Source organism: Mchenga conophoros, linkage group LG6, assembly GCF_057382185.1.
Source record: "Mchenga conophoros isolate Kocher_MC1m ecotype Shallow Benthic linkage group LG6, M_conophoros_male_GT1.1, whole genome shotgun sequence".
In the NCBI taxonomy this organism is placed as follows: Eukaryota; Metazoa; Chordata; class Actinopteri; order Cichliformes; family Cichlidae; genus Mchenga; species Mchenga conophoros.
The window spans coordinates 762,775-782,542 of NC_140531.1; the positions used below are offsets into that span (position 1 = coordinate 762,775).

The following is a 19,768-nucleotide window of genomic DNA, read 5'->3' on the forward strand; positions in this document are numbered from 1 at the left end:
GTTTTTTGAGCAGAAGGTGTCCTGCTTGCCGTGGTGCTGGGGACAGGAGCTCGGTGAGGGGGCGCTCCTGGCACAACCCCCCTTTGTGTGAAGATGCACCAGCACTGCTGCCCGGTCAAAGTCTTCAATATCATGAGCAACCTCAAACTGTCACCGTGTAAAAGTGGCTCGACACCAAGACACTCACCACTAAGCATGCGCAGCAGGTGCTGCGGTGGAGGGACTAGATTCAGGTGAAACGCTCAGCCGGCTTTTAAACCCGCAGCTCTGTCTTTACCTGATCATTTTTTCCAAATTTAGATTTCTTTGACTGCCAACATTAAGACCGCCAACACTACACGAAGGTGGTGGGAGGGGCACACAGCCTAACAGGACGCTGCTCAGGAGGACGCAGAGACAGCGTGATGGAGGCTGGACTGGGTTCTGCTGCGTACCCGAGGTCATCACAGGTATGTCATCATCGGTGCTGCCGGACTGCGTTTGAACCTCTGAGGAGGTCTTTCTTTTTCTCATGATGAGATAGAGACCATCTGATTATCCCATATGATCATGAAGCATCCTGAAAGAAAACATTCAGCTTTTCGAGCAGCTGTGGCTGCAGATGTTTGCTCTGTGTCAGCTGACCTGTGTTGTGGTGGTTTCTGTGTGAACAGGGGCGGAGGGCTTCTACCAGTAACGAGTCAGGCAGGAGCTGAAGTGGTAAGTTTATTAGATTGATCAGTATTGCTGAACTATGAAATTTTTTTTTTTTTGCATACAGGTATAACAGAATAGCTTTAGTGTAGTTGTTGTTTTAAACTTGAGTATGAACTTATACAAAATGCAGCAAGATATTTAAAAAAAAAAACCAGTTTTGTTGATTAAAAAACACTATATCGGATTCATATCGGTATCGGCAGATATCCAAATTTATGATATCGGAATCGGTATCGGACATAAAAAAGTGGTATCGTGCCATCTCTAGAATACACCCCAACCCAGCACCAGAGCCTGAACTGGTAACAAAGGCAGTGATGAACAGTTCATTCATAAATCTGTGATATAGTTTGTTTAATTTGCATCTGTATTTCACTTCCTTTGAATAACGTAATTTATCTAGTTTCACACTGAGGTTTGAATTTTAGCTCATTGGTTTCTTTCTTTATCCATAGGGTCTAATATGATGTCATCCTACCCTGTGCAGCTACAGGTTTGAGCTGGTAAGGTCAGACACCAGTGTTGGATGAGAAGCCCTGGCTTATAGTCTCTGCTCTAATTAATTTCAGAGGTGTTCTTTCAGGTGCAGGCCGTGTTATTACTGGTCCATTTTGACCAATAACAATTCCTGGTCTCTTCTACTCAGGGCAGGCCACTTGCTTGTAATACACCTCGTCTTGAGCTGCATACTTCACATCTGTGTGACGAGTCTGTGTCCGCAGTGCTCTCCATATTCTCTGCGAACTTTTTGCTTCTGTAAAAACTTTCTTGATGCATCTAAAGCACAAGTGTGACTTGCTGTCACGGCTCAACGGCACGAGGGAACAGGGATGGACACAGGCGCAGAAACCAACCCGGAAGCGAGGTGACAGAAAACAAATGATTTATTTCCGCCCACAGGTAAACAAAGGTGAAACACAAAGCGACGCCACCACACTAGTGGCGCGTAGGATTCGTCGGTGATAATGAGGGCGACCTAGACACCTCTAGGAGACGGCTGAACAGCGGGGACAGCAGGGAGGTAGAAACAGGACTAGGTAGGGGCCGGGGGCACTGGAACAAGAGGAGATCACGATCAGAGGGATCCAGCAGACAACCAATAATCCTCCGCAGTTGAATTGAATTGCCTTACTTGGTTTCAGATGGAGGGGACAGGTGGAGCGGAAAACCCGGAAGCGGTCGAGGCGTGGGGAGGCAGGCAGGTGAGCGGTGGGCCGGCAGGCCACGTTGTGTAAGCAGCTGGCGGCCCAGGTCCAGGAGGACGGGAGCGAGGGGAACAAGATCTCCACTCCGGGTGCTATCGCTGAGGACAAGAAAAGACAGGTCAGTCATCACACGGCGTTAAGACAAGGTTTAGGATGCTCCACTGAACTAACATGGGAATAGCAGATACTCAGGCGATGAGTGGTTGAGAGCGCAGGTCTGATATACCGCTGGCACGATTGCTCACAGGTGGTCAGCCAGGGAGGGGCAACCGGACTCCGCCTAAAGGAGGAGGAGCCGCTGTCTGAGACCTGCAGGTGCCCAACCAGACCATGACACTTGCTGCCTAGAAGGCACAGCAAGGAGTGTTGTATTGTAGCCAAAAATGTGTTCTTTGCCATAAGAGCCCAGTCCATTGCAGTGTTCCACTGGCAGCAGTTACTTGCCTTGACATTTTTGTTTCTGGGAGTTCTTGATTGCGTTCCTCAAGCAGTCCATTACTCCATGGGCCGTATGCAGCTGTTGTCTTTACCTCTGTGTTGAAATTTTCTGCCATGTCTCTCACGTCATTGTCATTAAACTCTCCCCCATTGTCACTAAGTTGTTTGAGAGGAGCCACGTGCACGCATCGCGTCATGAACAAAGTGTTTGACAATTTCAAAACATTTCTGTGAGTTTAGGATTCTGCCTGCACTAAACTGGTCAATAATGTGGGGATACCACTCATGGTTAAAGTTCACACAGTTCCACAGACACAGTCTCATTGTATTCAGATGTTGGTGTTGCTAGTGCGAGTTTTCTTGTGTCTTTGACATATCAATATTCACAAACAGTTTTCTGCAGGATTGTGTGGCATTCTGCATCATTGTCCTAAGCTTTTTAAAGTCACATGTAATCGTGATTCCCGTTTAAATCTTACAGGAAAAAGTAGAATAAAGTTACTCTGTGATGTTTTTTCAACTTGTTTCAATTTTAACGATTCCGTTTTTTGAGCAGAAGGTGTCCTGCTTGCCGTGGTGCTGGGGACAGGAGCTCGGTGAGGGGGCGCTCCTGGCACAACCCCCCTTTGTGTGAAGATGCACCAGCACTGCTGCCCGGTCAAAGTCTTCAATATCATGAGCAACCTCAAACTGTCACCGTGTAAAAGTGGCTCGACACCAAGACACTCACCACTAAGCATGCGCAGCAGGTGCTGCGGTGGAGGGACTAGATTCAGGTGAAACGCTCAGCCGGCTTTTAAACCCGCAGCTCTGTCTTTACCTGATCATTTTTTCCAAATTTAGATTTCTTTGACTGCCAACATTAAGACCGCCAACACTACACGAAGGTGGTGGGAGGGGCACACAGCCTAACAGGACGCTGCTCAGGAGGACGCAGAGACAGCGTGATGGAGGCTGGACTGGGTTCTGCTGCGTACCCGAGGTCATCACAGGTATGTCATCATCGGTGCTGCCGGACTGCGTTTGAACCTCTGAGGAGGTCTTTCTTTTTCTCATGATGAGATAGAGACCATCTGATTATCCCATATGATCATGAAGCATCCTGAAAGAAAACATTCAGCTTTTCGAGCAGCTGTGGCTGCAGATGTTTGCTCTGTGTCAGCTGACCTGTGTTGTGGTGGTTTCTGTGTGAACAGGGGCGGAGGGCTTCTACCAGTAACGAGTCAGGCAGGAGCTGAAGTGGTAAGTTTATTAGATTGATCAGTGTTGCTGAACTATGAAATTTTTTTTTTTTTGCATACAGGTATAACAGAATAGCTTTAGTGTAGTTGTTGTTTTAAACTTGAGTATGAACTTATACAAAATGCAGCAAGATATTTAAAAACCAGTTTTGTTGATTAAAAAACACTATATCGGATTCATATCGGTATCGGCAGATATCCAAATTTATGATATCGGAATCGGTATCGGACATAAAAAAGTGGTATCGTGCCATCTCTAGAATACACCCCAACCCAGCACCAGAGCCTGAACTGGTAACAAAGGCAGTGATGAACAGTTCATTCATAAATCTGTGATATAGTTTGTTTAATTTGCATCTGTATTTCACTTCCTTTGAATAACGTAATTTATCTAGTTTCACACTGAGGTTTGAATTTTAGCTCATTGGTTTCTTTCTTTATCCATAGGGTCTAATATGATGTCATCCTACCCTGTGCAGCTACAGGTTTGAGCTGGTAAGGTCAGACACCAGTGTTGGATGAGAAGCCCTGGCTTATAGTCTCTGCTCTAATTAATTTCAGAGGTGTTCTTTCAGGTGCAGGCCGTGTTATTACTGGTCCATTTTGACCAATAACAATTCCTGGTCTCTTCTACTCAGGGCAGGCCACTTGCTTGTAATACACCTCGTCTTGAGCTGCATACTTCACATCTGTGTGACGAGTCTGTGTCCGCAGTGCTCTCCATATTCTCTGCGAACTTTTTGCTTCTGTAAAAACTTTCTTGATGCATCTAAAGCACAAGTGTGACTTGCTGTCACGGCTCAACGGCACGAGGGAACAGGGATGGACACAGGCGCAGAAACCAACCCGGAAGCGAGGTGACAGAAAACAAATGATTTATTTCCGCCCACAGGTAAACAAAGGTGAAACACAAAGCGACGCCACCACACTAGTGGCGCGTAGGATTCGTCGGTGATAATGAGGGCGACCTAGACACCTCTAGGAGACGGCTGAACAGCGGGGACAGCGGGGAGGTAGAAACAGGACTAGGTAGGGGCCGGGGGCACTGGAACAAGAGGAGATCACGATCAGAGGGATCCAGCAGACAACCAATAATCCTCCGCAGTTGAATTGAATTGCCTTACTTGGTTTCAGATGGAGGGGACAGGTGGAGCGGAAAACCCGGAAGCGGTCGAGGCGTGGGGAGGCAGGCAGGTGAGCGGTGGGCCGGCAGGCCACGTTGTGTAAGCAGCTGGCGGCCCAGGTCCAGGAGGACGGGAGCGAGGGGAACAAGATCTCCACTCCGGGTGCTATCGCTGAGGACAAGAAAAGACAGGTCAGTCATCACACGGCGTTAAGACAAGGTTTAGGATGCTCCACTGAACTAACATGGGAATAGCAGATACTCAGGCGATGAGTGGTTGAGAGCGCAGGTCTGATATACCGCTGGCACGATTGCTCACAGGTGGTCAGTCAGGGAGGGGCAACCGGACTCCGCCTAAAGGAGGAGGAGCCGCTGTCTGAGACCTGCAGGTGCCCAACCAGACCATGACACTTGCTGCCTAGAAGGCACAGCAAGGAGTGTTGTATTGTAGCCAAAAATGTGTTCTTTGCCATAAGAGCCCAGTCCATTGCAGTGTTCCACTGGCAGCAGTTACTTGCCTTGACATTTTTGTTTCTGGGAGTTCTTGATTGCGTTCCTCAAGCAGTCCATTACTCCATGGGCCGTATGCAGCTGTTGTCTTTACCTCTGTGTTGAAATTTTCTGCCATGTCTCTCACGTCATTGTCATTAAACTCTCCCCCATTGTCACTAAGTTGTTTGAGAGGAGCCACGTGCACGCATCGCGTCATGAACAAAGTGTTTGACAATTTCAAAACATTTCTGTGAGTTTAGGATTCTGCCTGCACTAAACTGGTCAATAATGTGGGGATACCACTCATGGTTAAAGTTCACACAGTTCCACAGACACAGTCTCATTGTATTCAGATGTTGGTGTTGCTAGTGCGAGTTTTCTTGTGTCTTTGACATATCAATATTCACAAACAGTTTTCTGCAGGATTGTGTGGCATTCTGCATCATTGTCCTAAGCTTTTTAAAGTCACATGTAATCGTGATTCCCGTTTAAATCTTACAGGAAAAAGTAGAATAAAGTTACTCTGTGATGTTTTTTCAACTTGTTTCAATTTTAACGATTCCGTTTTTTGAGCAGAAGGTGTCCTGCTTGCCGTGGTGCTGGGGACAGGAGCTCGGTGAGGGGGCGCTCCTGGCACAACCCCCCTTTGTGTGAAGATGCACCAGCACTGCTGCCCGGTCAAAGTCTTCAATATCATGAGCAACCTCAAACTGTCACCGTGTAAAAGTGGCTCGACACCAAGACACTCACCACTAAGCATGCGCAGCAGGTGCTGCGGTGGAGGGACTAGATTCAGGTGAAACGCTCAGCCGGCTTTTAAACCCGCAGCTCTGTCTTTACCTGATCATTTTTTCCAAATTTAGATTTCTTTGACTGCCAACATTAAGACCGCCAACACTACACGAAGGTGGTGGGAGGGGCACACAGCCTAACAGGACGCTGCTCAGGAGGACGCAGAGACAGCGTGATGGAGGCTGGACTGGGTTCTGCTGCGTACCCGAGGTCATCACAGGTATGTCATCATCGGTGCTGCCGGACTGCGTTTGAACCTCTGAGGAGGTCTTTCTTTTTCTCATGATGAGATAGAGACCATCTGATTATCCCATATGATCATGAAGCATCCTGAAAGAAAACATTCAGCTTTTCGAGCAGCTGTGGCTGCAGATGTTTGCTCTGTGTCAGCTGACCTGTGTTGTGGTGGTTTCTGTGTGAACAGGGGCGGAGGGCTTCTACCAGTAACGAGTCAGGCAGGAGCTGAAGTGGTAAGTTTATTAGATTGATCAGTATTGCTGAACTATGAAATTTTTTTTTTTTTGCATACAGGTATAACAGAATAGCTTTAGTGTAGTTGTTGTTTTAAACTTGAGTATGAACTTATACAAAATGCAGCAAGATATTTAAAAAAAAAAAAACAGTTTTGTTGATTAAAAAACACTATATCGGATTCATATCGGTATCGGCAGATATCCAAATTTATGATATCGGAATCGGTATCGGACATAAAAAAGTGGTATCGTGCCATCTCTAGAATACACCCCAACCCAGCACCAGAGCCTGAACTGGTAACAAAGGCAGTGATGAACAGTTCATTCATAAATCTGTGATATAGTTTGTTTAATTTGCATCTGTATTTCACTTCCTTTGAATAACGTAATTTATCTAGTTTCACACTGAGGTTTGAATTTTAGCTCATTGGTTTCTTTCTTTATCCATAGGGTCTAATATGATGTCATCCTACCCTGTGCAGCTACAGGTTTGAGCTGGTAAGGTCAGACACCAGTGTTGGATGAGAAGCCCTGGCTTATAGTCTCTGCTCTAATTAATTTCAGAGGTGTTCTTTCAGGTGCAGGCCGTGTTATTACTGGTCCATTTTGACCAATAACAATTCCTGGTCTCTTCTACTCAGGGCAGGCCACTTGCTTGTAATACACCTCGTCTTGAGCTGCATACTTCACATCTGTGTGACGAGTCTGTGTCCGCAGTGCTCTCCATATTCTCTGCGAACTTTTTGCTTCTGTAAAAACTTTCTTGATGCATCTAAAGCACAAGTGTGACTTGCTGTCACGGCTCAACGGCACGAGGGAACAGGGATGGACACAGGCGCAGAAACCAACCCGGAAGCGAGGTGACAGAAAACAAATGATTTATTTCCGCCCACAGGTAAACAAAGGTGAAACACAAAGCGACGCCACCACACTAGTGGCGCGTAGGATTCGTCGGTGATAATGAGGGCGACCTAGACACCTCTAGGAGACGGCTGAACAGCGGGGACAGCAGGGAGGTAGAAACAGGACTAGGTAGGGGCCGGGGGCACTGGAACAAGAGGAGATCACGATCAGAGGGATCCAGCAGACAACCAATAATCCTCCGCAGTTGAATTGAATTGCCTTACTTGGTTTCAGATGGAGGGGACAGGTGGAGCGGAAAACCCGGAAGCGGTCGAGGCGTGGGGAGGCAGGCAGGTGAGCGGTGGGCCGGCAGGCCACGTTGTGTAAGCAGCTGGCGGCCCAGGTCCAGGAGGACGGGAGCGAGGGGAACAAGATCTCCACTCCGGGTGCTATCGCTGAGGACAAGAAAAGACAGGTCAGTCATCACACGGCGTTAAGACAAGGTTTAGGATGCTCCACTGAACTAACATGGGAATAGCAGATACTCAGGCGATGAGTGGTTGAGAGCGCAGGTCTGATATACCGCTGGCACGATTGCTCACAGGTGGTCAGCCAGGGAGGGGCAACCGGACTCCGCCTAAAGGAGGAGGAGCCGCTGTCTGAGACCTGCAGGTGCCCAACCAGACCATGACACTTGCTGCCTAGAAGGCACAGCAAGGAGTGTTGTATTGTAGCCAAAAATGTGTTCTTTGCCATAAGAGCCCAGTCCATTGCAGTGTTCCACTGGCAGCAGTTACTTGCCTTGACATTTTTGTTTCTGGGAGTTCTTGATTGCGTTCCTCAAGCAGTCCATTACTCCATGGGCCGTATGCAGCTGTTGTCTTTACCTCTGTGTTGAAATTTTCTGCCATGTCTCTCACGTCATTGTCATTAAACTCTCCCCCATTGTCACTAAGTTGTTTGAGAGGAGCCACGTGCACGCATCGCGTCATGAACAAAGTGTTTGACAATTTCAAAACATTTCTGTGAGTTTAGGATTCTGCCTGCACTAAACTGGTCAATAATGTGGGGATACCACTCATGGTTAAAGTTCACACAGTTCCACAGACACAGTCTCATTGTATTCAGATGTTGGTGTTGCTAGTGCGAGTTTTCTTGTGTCTTTGACATATCAATATTCACAAACAGTTTTCTGCAGGATTGTGTGGCATTCTGCATCATTGTCCTAAGCTTTTTAAAGTCACATGTAATCGTGATTCCCGTTTAAATCTTACAGGAAAAAGTAGAATAAAGTTACTCTGTGATGTTTTTTCAACTTGTTTCAATTTTAACGATTCCGTTTTTTGAGCAGAAGGTGTCCTGCTTGCCGTGGTGCTGGGGACAGGAGCTCGGTGAGGGGGCGCTCCTGGCACAACCCCCCTTTGTGTGAAGATGCACCAGCACTGCTGCCCGGTCAAAGTCTTCAATATCATGAGCAACCTCAAACTGTCACCGTGTAAAAGTGGCTCGACACCAAGACACTCACCACTAAGCATGCGCAGCAGGTGCTGCGGTGGAGGGACTAGATTCAGGTGAAACGCTCAGCCGGCTTTTAAACCCGCAGCTCTGTCTTTACCTGATCATTTTTTCCAAATTTAGATTTCTTTGACTGCCAACATTAAGACCGCCAACACTACACGAAGGTGGTGGGAGGGGCACACAGCCTAACAGGACGCTGCTCAGGAGGACGCAGAGACAGCGTGATGGAGGCTGGACTGGGTTCTGCTGCGTACCCGAGGTCATCACAGGTATGTCATCATCGGTGCTGCCGGACTGCGTTTGAACCTCTGAGGAGGTCTTTCTTTTTCTCATGATGAGATAGAGACCATCTGATTATCCCATATGATCATGAAGCATCCTGAAAGAAAACATTCAGCTTTTCGAGCAGCTGTGGCTGCAGATGTTTGCTCTGTGTCAGCTGACCTGTGTTGTGGTGGTTTCTGTGTGAACAGGGGCGGAGGGCTTCTACCAGTAACGAGTCAGGCAGGAGCTGAAGTGGTAAGTTTATTAGATTGATCAGTATTGCTGAACTATGAAATTTTTTTTTTTTTGCATACAGGTATAACAGAATAGCTTTAGTGTAGTTGTTGTTTTAAACTTGAGTATGAACTTATACAAAATGCAGCAAGATATTTAAAAAAAAAAAACCAGTTTTGTTGATTAAAAAACACTATATCGGATTCATATCGGTATCGGCAGATATCCAAATTTATGATATCGGAATCGGTATCGGACATAAAAAAGTGGTATCGTGCCATCTCTAGAATACACCCCAACCCAGCACCAGAGCCTGAACTGGTAACAAAGGCAGTGATGAACAGTTCATTCATAAATCTGTGATATAGTTTGTTTAATTTGCATCTGTATTTCACTTCCTTTGAATAACGTAATTTATCTAGTTTCACACTGAGGTTTGAATTTTAGCTCATTGGTTTCTTTCTTTATCCATAGGGTCTAATATGATGTCATCCTACCCTGTGCAGCTACAGGTTTGAGCTGGTAAGGTCAGACACCAGTGTTGGATGAGAAGCCCTGGCTTATAGTCTCTGCTCTAATTAATTTCAGAGGTGTTCTTTCAGGTGCAGGCCGTGTTATTACTGGTCCATTTTGACCAATAACAATTCCTGGTCTCTTCTACTCAGGGCAGGCCACTTGCTTGTAATACACCTCGTCTTGAGCTGCATACTTCACATCTGTGTGACGAGTCTGTGTCCGCAGTGCTCTCCATATTCTCTGCGAACTTTTTGCTTCTGTAAAAACTTTCTTGATGCATCTAAAGCACAAGTGTGACTTGCTGTCACGGCTCAACGGCACGAGGGAACAGGGATGGACACAGGCGCAGAAACCAACCCGGAAGCGAGGTGACAGAAAACAAATGATTTATTTCCGCCCACAGGTAAACAAAGGTGAAACACAAAGCGACGCCACCACACTAGTGGCGCGTAGGATTCGTCGGTGATAATGAGGGCGACCTAGACACCTCTAGGAGACGGCTGAACAGCGGGGACAGCAGGGAGGTAGAAACAGGACTAGGTAGGGGCCGGGGGCACTGGAACAAGAGGAGATCACGATCAGAGGGATCCAGCAGACAACCAATAATCCTCCGCAGTTGAATTGAATTGCCTTACTTGGTTTCAGATGGAGGGGACAGGTGGAGCGGAAAACCCGGAAGCGGTCGAGGCGTGGGGAGGCAGGCAGGTGAGCGGTGGGCCGGCAGGCCACGTTGTGTAAGCAGCTGGCGGCCCAGGTCCAGGAGGACGGGAGCGAGGGGAACAAGATCTCCACTCCGGGTGCTATCGCTGAGGACAAGAAAAGACAGGTCAGTCATCACACGGCGTTAAGACAAGGTTTAGGATGCTCCACTGAACTAACATGGGAATAGCAGATACTCAGGCGATGAGTGGTTGAGAGCGCAGGTCTGATATACCGCTGGCACGATTGCTCACAGGTGGTCAGCCAGGGAGGAGCAACCGGACTCCGCCTAAAGGAGGAGGAGCCGCTGTCTGAGACCTGCAGGTGCCCAACCAGACCATGACACTTGCTGCCTAGAAGGCACAGCAAGGAGTGTTGTATTGTAGCCAAAAATGTGTTCTTTGCCATAGGAGCCCAGTCCATTGCAGTGTTCCACTGGCAGCAGTTACTTGCCTTGACATTTTTGTTTCTGGGAGTTCTTGATTGCGTTCCTCAAGCAGTCCATTACTCCATGGGCCGTATGCAGCTGTTGTCTTTACCTCTGTGTTGAAATTTTCTGCCATGTCTCTCACGTCATTGTCATTAAACTCTCCCCCATTGTCACTAAGTTGTTTGAGAGGAGCCACGTGCACGCATCGCGTCATGAACAAAGTGTTTGACAATTTCAAAACATTTCTGTGAGTTTAGGATTCTGCCTGCACTAAACTGGTCAATAATGTGGGGATACCACTCATGGTTAAAGTTCACACAGTTCCACAGACACAGTCTCATTGTATTCAGATGTTGGTGTTGCTAGTGCGAGTTTTCTTGTGTCTTTGACATATCAATATTCACAAACAGTTTTCTGCAGGATTGTGTGGCATTCTGCATCATTGTCCTAAGCTTTTTAAAGTCACATGTAATCGTGATTCCCGTTTAAATCTTACAGGAAAAAGTAGAATAAAGTTACTCTGTGATGTTTTTTCAACTTGTTTCAATTTTAACGATTCCGTTTTTTGAGCAGAAGGTGTCCTGCTTGCCGTGGTGCTGGGGACAGGAGCTCGGTGAGGGGGCGCTCCTGGCACAACCCCCCTTTGTGTGAAGATGCACCAGCACTGCTGCCCGGTCAAAGTCTTCAATATCATGAGCAACCTCAAACTGTCACCGTGTAAAAGTGGCTCGACACCAAGACACTCACCACTAAGCATGCGCAGCAGGTGCTGCGGTGGAGGGACTAGATTCAGGTGAAACGCTCAGCCGGCTTTTAAACCCGCAGCTCTGTCTTTACCTGATCATTTTTTCCAAATTTAGATTTCTTTGACTGCCAACATTAAGACCGCCAACACTACACGAAGGTGGTGGGAGGGGCACACAGCCTAACAGGACGCTGCTCAGGAGGACGCAGAGACAGCGTGATGGAGGCTGGACTGGGTTCTGCTGCGTACCCGAGGTCATCACAGGTATGTCATCATCGGTGCTGCCGGACTGCGTTTGAACCTCTGAGGAGGTCTTTCTTTTTCTCATGATGAGATAGAGACCATCTGATTATCCCATATGATCATGAAGCATCCTGAAAGAAAACATTCAGCTTTTCGAGCAGCTGTGGCTGCAGATGTTTGCTCTGTGTCAGCTGACCTGTGTTGTGGTGGTTTCTGTGTGAACAGGGGCGGAGGGCTTCTACCAGTAACGAGTCAGGCAGGAGCTGAAGTGGTAAGTTTATTAGATTGATCAGTATTGCTGAACTATGAAATTTTTTTTTTTTTGCATACAGGTATAACAGAATAGCTTTAGTGTAGTTGTTGTTTTAAACTTGAGTATGAACTTATACAAAATGCAGCAAGATATTTAAAAAAAAAAAACCAGTTTTGTTGATTAAAAAACACTATATCGGATTCATATCGGTATCGGCAGATATCCAAATTTATGATATCGGAATCGGTATCGGACATAAAAAAGTGGTATCGTGCCATCTCTAGAATACACCCCAACCCAGCACCAGAGCCTGAACTGGTAACAAAGGCAGTGATGAACAGTTCATTCATAAATCTGTGATATAGTTTGTTTAATTTGCATCTGTATTTCACTTCCTTTGAATAACGTAATTTATCTAGTTTCACACTGAGGTTTGAATTTTAGCTCATTGGTTTCTTTCTTTATCCATAGGGTCTAATATGATGTCATCCTACCCTGTGCAGCTACAGGTTTGAGCTGGTAAGGTCAGACACCAGTGTTGGATGAGAAGCCCTGGCTTATAGTCTCTGCTCTAATTAATTTCAGAGGTGTTCTTTCAGGTGCAGGCCGTGTTATTACTGGTCCATTTTGACCAATAACAATTCCTGGTCTCTTCTACTCAGGGCAGGCCACTTGCTTGTAATACACCTCGTCTTGAGCTGCATACTTCACATCTGTGTGACGAGTCTGTGTCCGCAGTGCTCTCCATATTCTCTGCGAACTTTTTGCTTCTGTAAAAACTTTCTTGATGCATCTAAAGCACAAGTGTGACTTGCTGTCACGGCTCAACGGCACGAGGGAACAGGGATGGACACAGGCGCAGAAACCAACCCGGAAGCGAGGTGACAGAAAACAAATGATTTATTTCCGCCCACAGGTAAACAAAGGTGAAACACAAAGCGACGCCACCACACTAGTGGCGCGTAGGATTCGTCGGTGATAATGAGGGCGACCTAGACACCTCTAGGAGACGGCTGAACAGCGGGGACAGCGGGGAGGTAGAAACAGGACTAGGTAGGGGCCGGGGGCACTGGAACAAGAGGAGATCACGATCAGAGGGATCCAGCAGACAACCAATAATCCTCCGCAGTTGAATTGAATTGCCTTACTTGGTTTCAGATGGAGGGGACAGGTGGAGCGGAAAACCCGGAAGCGGTCGAGGCGTGGGGAGGCAGGCAGGTGAGCGGTGGGCCGGCAGGCCACGTTGTGTAAGCAGCTGGCGGCCCAGGTCCAGGAGGACGGGAGCGAGGGGAACAAGATCTCCACTCCGGGTGCTATCGCTGAGGACAAGAAAAGACAGGTCAGTCATCACACGGCGTTAAGACAAGGTTTAGGATGCTCCACTGAACTAACATGGGAATAGCAGATACTCAGGCGATGAGTGGTTGAGAGCGCAGGTCTGATATACCGCTGGCACGATTGCTCACAGGTGGTCAGCCAGGGAGGGGCAACCGGACTCCGCCTAAAGGAGGAGGAGCCGCTGTCTGAGACCTGCAGGTGCCCAACCAGACCATGACACTTGCTGCCTAGAAGGCACAGCAAGGAGTGTTGTATTGTAGCCAAAAATGTGTTCTTTGCCATAAGAGCCCAGTCCATTGCAGTGTTCCACTGGCAGCAGTTACTTGCCTTGACATTTTTGTTTCTGGGAGTTCTTGATTGCGTTCCTCAAGCAGTCCATTACTCCATGGGCCGTATGCAGCTGTTGTCTTTACCTCTGTGTTGAAATTTTCTGCCATGTCTCTCACGTCATTGTCATTAAACTCTCCCCCATTGTCACTAAGTTGTTTGAGAGGAGCCACGTGCACGCATCGCGTCATGAACAAAGTGTTTGACAATTTCAAAACATTTCTGTGAGTTTAGGATTCTGCCTGCACTAAACTGGTCAATAATGTGGGGATACCACTCATGGTTAAAGTTCACACAGTTCCACAGACACAGTCTCATTGTATTCAGATGTTGGTGTTGCTAGTGCGAGTTTTCTTGTGTCTTTGACATATCAATATTCACAAACAGTTTTCTGCAGGATTGTGTGGCATTCTGCATCATTGTCCTAAGCTTTTTAAAGTCACATGTAATCGTGATTCCCGTTTAAATCTTACAGGAAAAAGTAGAATAAAGTTACTCTGTGATGTTTTTTCAACTTGTTTCAATTTTAACAATTCCGTTTTTTGAGCAGAAGGTGTCCTGCTTGCCGTGGTGCTGGGGACAGGAGCTCGGTGAGGGGGCGCTCCTGGCACAACCCCCCTTTGTGTGAAGATGCACCAGCACTGCTGCCCGGTCAAAGTCTTCAATATCATGAGCAACCTCAAACTGTCACCGTGTAAAAGTGGCTCGACACCAAGACACTCACCACTAAGCATGCGCAGCAGGTGCTGCGGTGGAGGGACTAGATTCAGGTGAAACGCTCAGCCGGCTTTTAAACCCGCAGCTCTGTCTTTACCTGATCATTTTTTCCAAATTTAGATTTCTTTGACTGCCAACATTAAGACCGCCAACACTACACGAAGGTGGTGGGAGGGGCACACAGCCTAACAGGACGCTGCTCAGGAGGACGCAGAGACAGCGTGATGGAGGCTGGACTGGGTTCTGCTGCGTACCCGAGGTCATCACAGGTATGTCATCATCGGTGCTGCCGGACTGCGTTTGAACCTCTGAGGAGGTCTTTCTTTTTCTCATGATGAGATAGAGACCATCTGATTATCCCATATGATCATGAAGCATCCTGAAAGAAAACATTCAGCTTTTCGAGCAGCTGTGGCTGCAGATGTTTGCTCTGTGTCAGCTGACCTGTGTTGTGGTGGTTTCTGTGTGAACAGGGGCGGAGGGCTTCTACCAGTAACGAGTCAGGCAGGAGCTGAAGTGGTAAGTTTATTAGATTGATCAGTATTGCTGAACTATAAAAATTTTTTTTTTTTGCATACAGGTATAACAGAATAGCTTTAGTGTAGTTGTTGTTTTAAACTTGAGTATGAACTTATACAAAATGCAGCAAGATATTTAAAAAAAAAAACCAGTTTTGTTGATTAAAAAACACTATATCGGATTCATATCGGTATCGGCAGATATCCAAATTTATGATATCGGTATCGGACATAAAAAAGTGGTATCGTGCCATCTCTAGAATACACCCCAACCCAGCACCAGAGCCTGAACTGGTAACAAAGGCAGTGATGAACAGTTCATTCATAAATCTGTGATATAGTTTGTTTAATTTGCATCTGTATTTCACTTCCTTTGAATAACGTAATTTATCTAGTTTCACACTGAGGTTTGAATTTTAGCTCATTGGTTTCTTTCTTTATCCATAGGGTCTAATATGATGTCATCCTACCCTGTGCAGCTACAGGTTTGAGCTGGTAAGGTCAGACACCAGTGTTGGATGAGAAGCCCTGGCTTATAGTCTCTGCTCTAATTAATTTCAGAGGTGTTCTTTCAGGTGCAGGCCGTGTTATTACTGGTCCATTTTGACCAATAACAATTCCTGGTCTCTTCTACTCAGGGCAGGCCACTTGCTTGTAATACACCTCGTCTTGAGCTGCATACTTCACATCTGTGTGACGAGTCTGTGTCCGCAGTGCTCTCCATATTCTCTGCGAACTTTTTGCTTCTGTAAAAACTTTCTTGATGCATCTAAAGCACAAGTGTGACTTGCTGTCACGGCTCAACGGCACGAGGGAACAGGGATGGACACAGGCGCAGAAACCAACCCGGAAGCGAGGTGACAGAAAACAAATGATTTATTTCCGCCCACAGGTAAACAAAGGTGAAACACAAAGCGACGCCACCACACTAGTGGCGCGTAGGATTCGTCGGTGATAATGAGGGCGACCTAGACACCTCTAGGAGACGGCTGAACAGCGGGGACAGCGGGGAGGTAGAAACAGGACTAGGTAGGGGCCGGGGGCACTGGAACAAGAGGAGATCACGATCAGAGGGATCCAGCAGACAACCAATAATCCTCCGCAGTTGAATTGAATTGCCTTACTTGGTTTCAGATGGAGGGGACAGGTGGAGCGGAAAACCCGGAAGCGGTCGAGGCGTGGGGAGGCAGGCAGGTGAGCGGTGGGCCGGCAGGCCACGTTGTGTAAGCAGCTGGCGGCCCAGGTCCAGGAGGACGGGAGCGAGGGGAACAAGATCTCCACTCCGGGTGCTATCGCTGAGGACAAGAAAAGACAGGTCAGTCATCACACGGCGTTAAGACAAGGTTTAGGATGCTCCACTGAACTAACATGGGAATAGCAGATACTCAGGCGATGAGTGGTTGAGAGCGCAGGTCTGATATACCGCTGGCACGATTGCTCACAGGTGGTCAGCCAGGGAGGGGCAACCGGACTCCGCCTAAAGGAGGAGGAGCCGCTGTCTGAGACCTGCAGGTGCCCAACCAGACCATGACACTTGCTGCCTAGAAGGCACAGCAAGGAGTGTTGTATTGTAGCCAAAAATGTGTTCTTTGCCATAAGAGCCCAGTCCATTGCAGTGTTCCACTGGCAGCAGTTACTTGCCTTGACATTTTTGTTTCTGGGAGTTCTTGATTGCGTTCCTCAAGCAGTCCATTACTCCATGGGCCGTATGCAGCTGTTGTCTTTACCTCTGTGTTGAAATTTTCTGCCATGTCTCTCACGTCATTGTCATTAAACTCTCCCCCATTGTCACTAAGTTGTTTGAGAGGAGCCACGTGCACGCATCGCGTCATGAACAAAGTGTTTGACAATTTCAAAACATTTCTGTGAGTTTAGGATTCTGCCTGCACTAAACTGGTCAATAATGTGGGGATACCACTCATGGTTAAAGTTCACACAGTTCCACAGACACAGTCTCATTGTATTCAGATGTTGGTGTTGCTAGTGCGAGTTTTCTTGTGTCTTTGACATATCAATATTCACAAACAGTTTTCTGCAGGATTGTGTGGCATTCTGCATCATTGTCCTAAGCTTTTTAAAGTCACATGTAATCGTGATTCCCGTTTAAATCTTACAGGAAAAAGTAGAATAAAGTTACTCTGTGATGTTTTTTCAACTTGTTTCAATTTTAACGATTCCGTTTTTTGAGCAGAAGGTGTCCTGCTTGCCGTGGTGCTGGGGACAGGAGCTCGGTGAGGGGGCGCTCCTGGCACAACCCCCCTTTGTGTGAAGATGCACCAGCACTGCTGCCCGGTCAAAGTCTTCAATATCATGAGCAACCTCAAACTGTCACCGTGTAAAAGTGGCTCGACACCAAGACACTCACCACTAAGCATGCGCAGCAGGTGCTGCGGTGGAGGGACTAGATTCAGGTGAAACGCTCAGCCGGCTTTTAAACCCGCAGCTCTGTCTTTACCTGATCATTTTTTCCAAATTTAGATTTCTTTGACTGCCAACATTAAGACCGCCAACACTACACGAAGGTGGTGGGAGGGGCACACAGCCTAACAGGACGCTGCTCAGGAGGACGCAGAGACAGCGTGATGGAGGCTGGACTGGGTTCTGCTGCGTACCCGAGGTCATCACAGGTATGTCATCATCGGTGCTGCCGGACTGCGTTTGAACCTCTGAGGAGGTCTTTCTTTTTCTCATGATGAGATAGAGACCATCTGATTATCCCATATGATCATGAAGCATCCTGAAAGAAAACATTCAGCTTTTCGAGCAGCTGTGGCTGCAGATGTTTGCTCTGTGTCAGCTGACCTGTGTTGTGGTGGTTTCTGTGTGAACAGGGGCGGAGGGCTTCTACCAGTAACGAGTCAGGCAGGAGCTGAAGTGGTAAGTTTATTAGATTGATCAGTATTGCTGAACTATAAAAATTTTTTTTTTTTGCATACAGGTATAACAGAATAGCTTTAGTGTAGTTGTTGTTTTAAACTTGAGTATGAACTTATACAAAATGCAGCAAGATATTTAAAAAAAAAAACCAGTTTTGTTGATTAAAAAACACTATATCGGATTCATATCGGTATCGGCAGATATCCAAATTTATGATATCGGAATCGGTATCGGACATAAAAAAGTGGTATCGTGCCATCTCTAGAATACACCCCAACCCAGCACCAGAGCCTGAACTGGTAACAAAGGCAGTGATGAACAGTTCATTCATAAATCTGTGATATAGTTTGTTTAATTTGCATCTGTATTTCACTTCCTTTGAATAACGTAATTTATCTAGTTTCACACTGAGGTTTGAATTTTAGCTCATTGGTTTCTTTCTTTATCCATAGGGTCTAATATGATGTCATCCTACCCTGTGCAGCTACAGGTTTGAGCTGGTAAGGTCAGACACCAGTGTTGGATGAGAAGCCCTGGCTTATAGTCTCTGCTCTAATTAATTTCAGAGGTGTTCTTTCAGGTGCAGGCCGTGTTATTACTGGTCCATTTTGACCAATAACAATTCCTGGTCTCTTCTACTCAGGGCAGGCCACTTGCTTGTAATACACCTCGTCTTGAGCTGCATACTTCACATCTGTGTGACGAGTCTGTGTCCGCAGTGCTCTCCATATTCTCTGCGAACTTTTTGCTTCTGTAAAAACTTTCTTGATGCATCTAAAGCACAAGTGTGACTTGCTGTCACGGCTCAACGGCACGAGGGAACAGGGATGGACACAGGCGCAGAAACCAACCCGGAAGCGAGGTGACAGAAAACAAATGATTTATTTCCGCCCACAGGTAAACAAAGGTGAAACACAAAGCGACGCCACCACACTAGTGGCGCGTAGGATTCGTCGGTGATAATGAGGGCGACCTAGACACCTCTAGGAGACGGCTGAACAGCGGGGACAGCGGGGAGGTAGAAACAGGACTAGGTAGGGGCCGGGGGCACTGGAACAAGAGGAGATCACGATCAGAGGGATCCAGCAGACAACCAATAATCCTCCGCAGTTGAATTGAATTGCCTTACTTGGTTTCAGATGGAGGGGACAGGTGGAGCGGAAAACCCGGAAGCGGTCGAGGCGTGGGGAGGCAGGCAGGTGAGCGGTGGGCCGGCAGGCCACGTTGTGTAAGCAGCTGGCGGCCCAGGTCCAGGAGGACGGGAGCGAGGGGAACAAGATCTCCACTCCGGGTGCTATCGCTGAGGACAAGAAAAGACAGGTCAGTCATCACACGGCGTTAAGACAAGGTTTAGGATGCTCCACTGAACTAACATGGGAATAGCAGATACTCAGGCGATGAGTGGTTGAGAGCGCAGGTCTGATATACCGCTGGCACGATTGCTCACAGGTGGTCAGCCAGGGAGGGGCAACCGGACTCCGCCTAAAGGAGGAGGAGCCGCTGTCTGAGACCTGCAGGTGCCCAACCAGACCATGACACTTGCTGCCTAGAAGGCACAGCAAGGAGTGTTGTATTGTAGCCAAAAATGTGTTCTTTGCCATAAGAGCCCAGTCCATTGCAGTGTTCCACTGGCAGCAGTTACTTGCCTTGACATTTTTGTTTCTGGGAGTTCTTGATTGCGTTCCTCAAGCAGTCCATTACTCCATGGGCCGTATGCAGCTGTTGTCTTTACCTCTGTGTTGAAATTTTCTGCCATGTCTCTCACGTCATTGTCATTAAACTCTCC

The 19,768-nt window shown here is 47.3% G+C and overlaps 1 protein-coding gene and 4 long non-coding RNA genes across 14 annotated transcripts in view; 1 reads left to right on the forward strand and 4 right to left on the reverse strand.

The window, feature by feature from the left end:
- Positions 1-4,516: 4,516 nt before the first annotated feature.
- On the reverse strand, positions 4,517-5,029 carry LOC146571783 (uncharacterized). Its single transcript, XR_014892614.1, has 3 exons — positions 4,949-5,029; positions 4,705-4,875; positions 4,517-4,625 (listed from the first exon to the last, which is right to left on the reverse strand). It is a non-coding gene; the product is annotated as an uncharacterized LOC146571783 (long non-coding RNA).
- An 8,136-nt stretch (positions 5,030-13,165) lies between these two features.
- Positions 13,166-13,753, reverse strand: LOC146571784 (uncharacterized). Its single transcript, XR_014892611.1, has 3 exons — positions 13,598-13,753; positions 13,354-13,524; positions 13,166-13,274 (listed from the first exon to the last, which is right to left on the reverse strand). It is a non-coding gene; the product is annotated as an uncharacterized LOC146571784 (long non-coding RNA).
- LOC146571785 (fibrocystin-L-like) overlaps positions 13,183-19,768 on the forward strand; it is a 28,584-nt gene continuing 21,998 nt past the window's right edge. For 5 of the 10 annotated variants that reach the window (XM_085275738.1, XM_085275740.1, XM_085275739.1 and 2 more), the window contains exons 1-6: positions 16,059-16,420; positions 17,297-17,516; positions 17,584-17,732; positions 17,937-17,982; positions 18,435-18,482; positions 18,880-19,302. The gene's annotated coding sequence lies outside the window, so the exon portion shown is untranslated. Of the gene's footprint in view, positions 13,545-14,420; positions 14,641-14,707; positions 14,857-15,060; positions 15,107-15,552; positions 15,601-15,997; positions 16,421-17,296; positions 17,517-17,583; positions 17,733-17,936; positions 17,983-18,434; positions 18,483-18,879; positions 19,303-19,768 lie in introns of those variants that run through there. The other 5 variants (XM_085275734.1, XM_085275742.1, XM_085275735.1 and 2 more) reach the window with 5 other exon arrangements.
- Positions 16,042-16,629, reverse strand: LOC146571786 (uncharacterized). Its single transcript, XR_014892612.1, has 3 exons — positions 16,474-16,629; positions 16,230-16,400; positions 16,042-16,150 (listed from the first exon to the last, which is right to left on the reverse strand). It is a non-coding gene; the product is annotated as an uncharacterized LOC146571786 (long non-coding RNA).
- On the reverse strand, positions 18,791-19,511 carry LOC146571787 (uncharacterized). The gene is made up of 3 exons (XR_014892613.1): positions 19,356-19,511; positions 19,112-19,282; positions 18,791-19,032 (listed from the first exon to the last, which is right to left on the reverse strand). It is a non-coding gene; the product is annotated as an uncharacterized LOC146571787 (long non-coding RNA).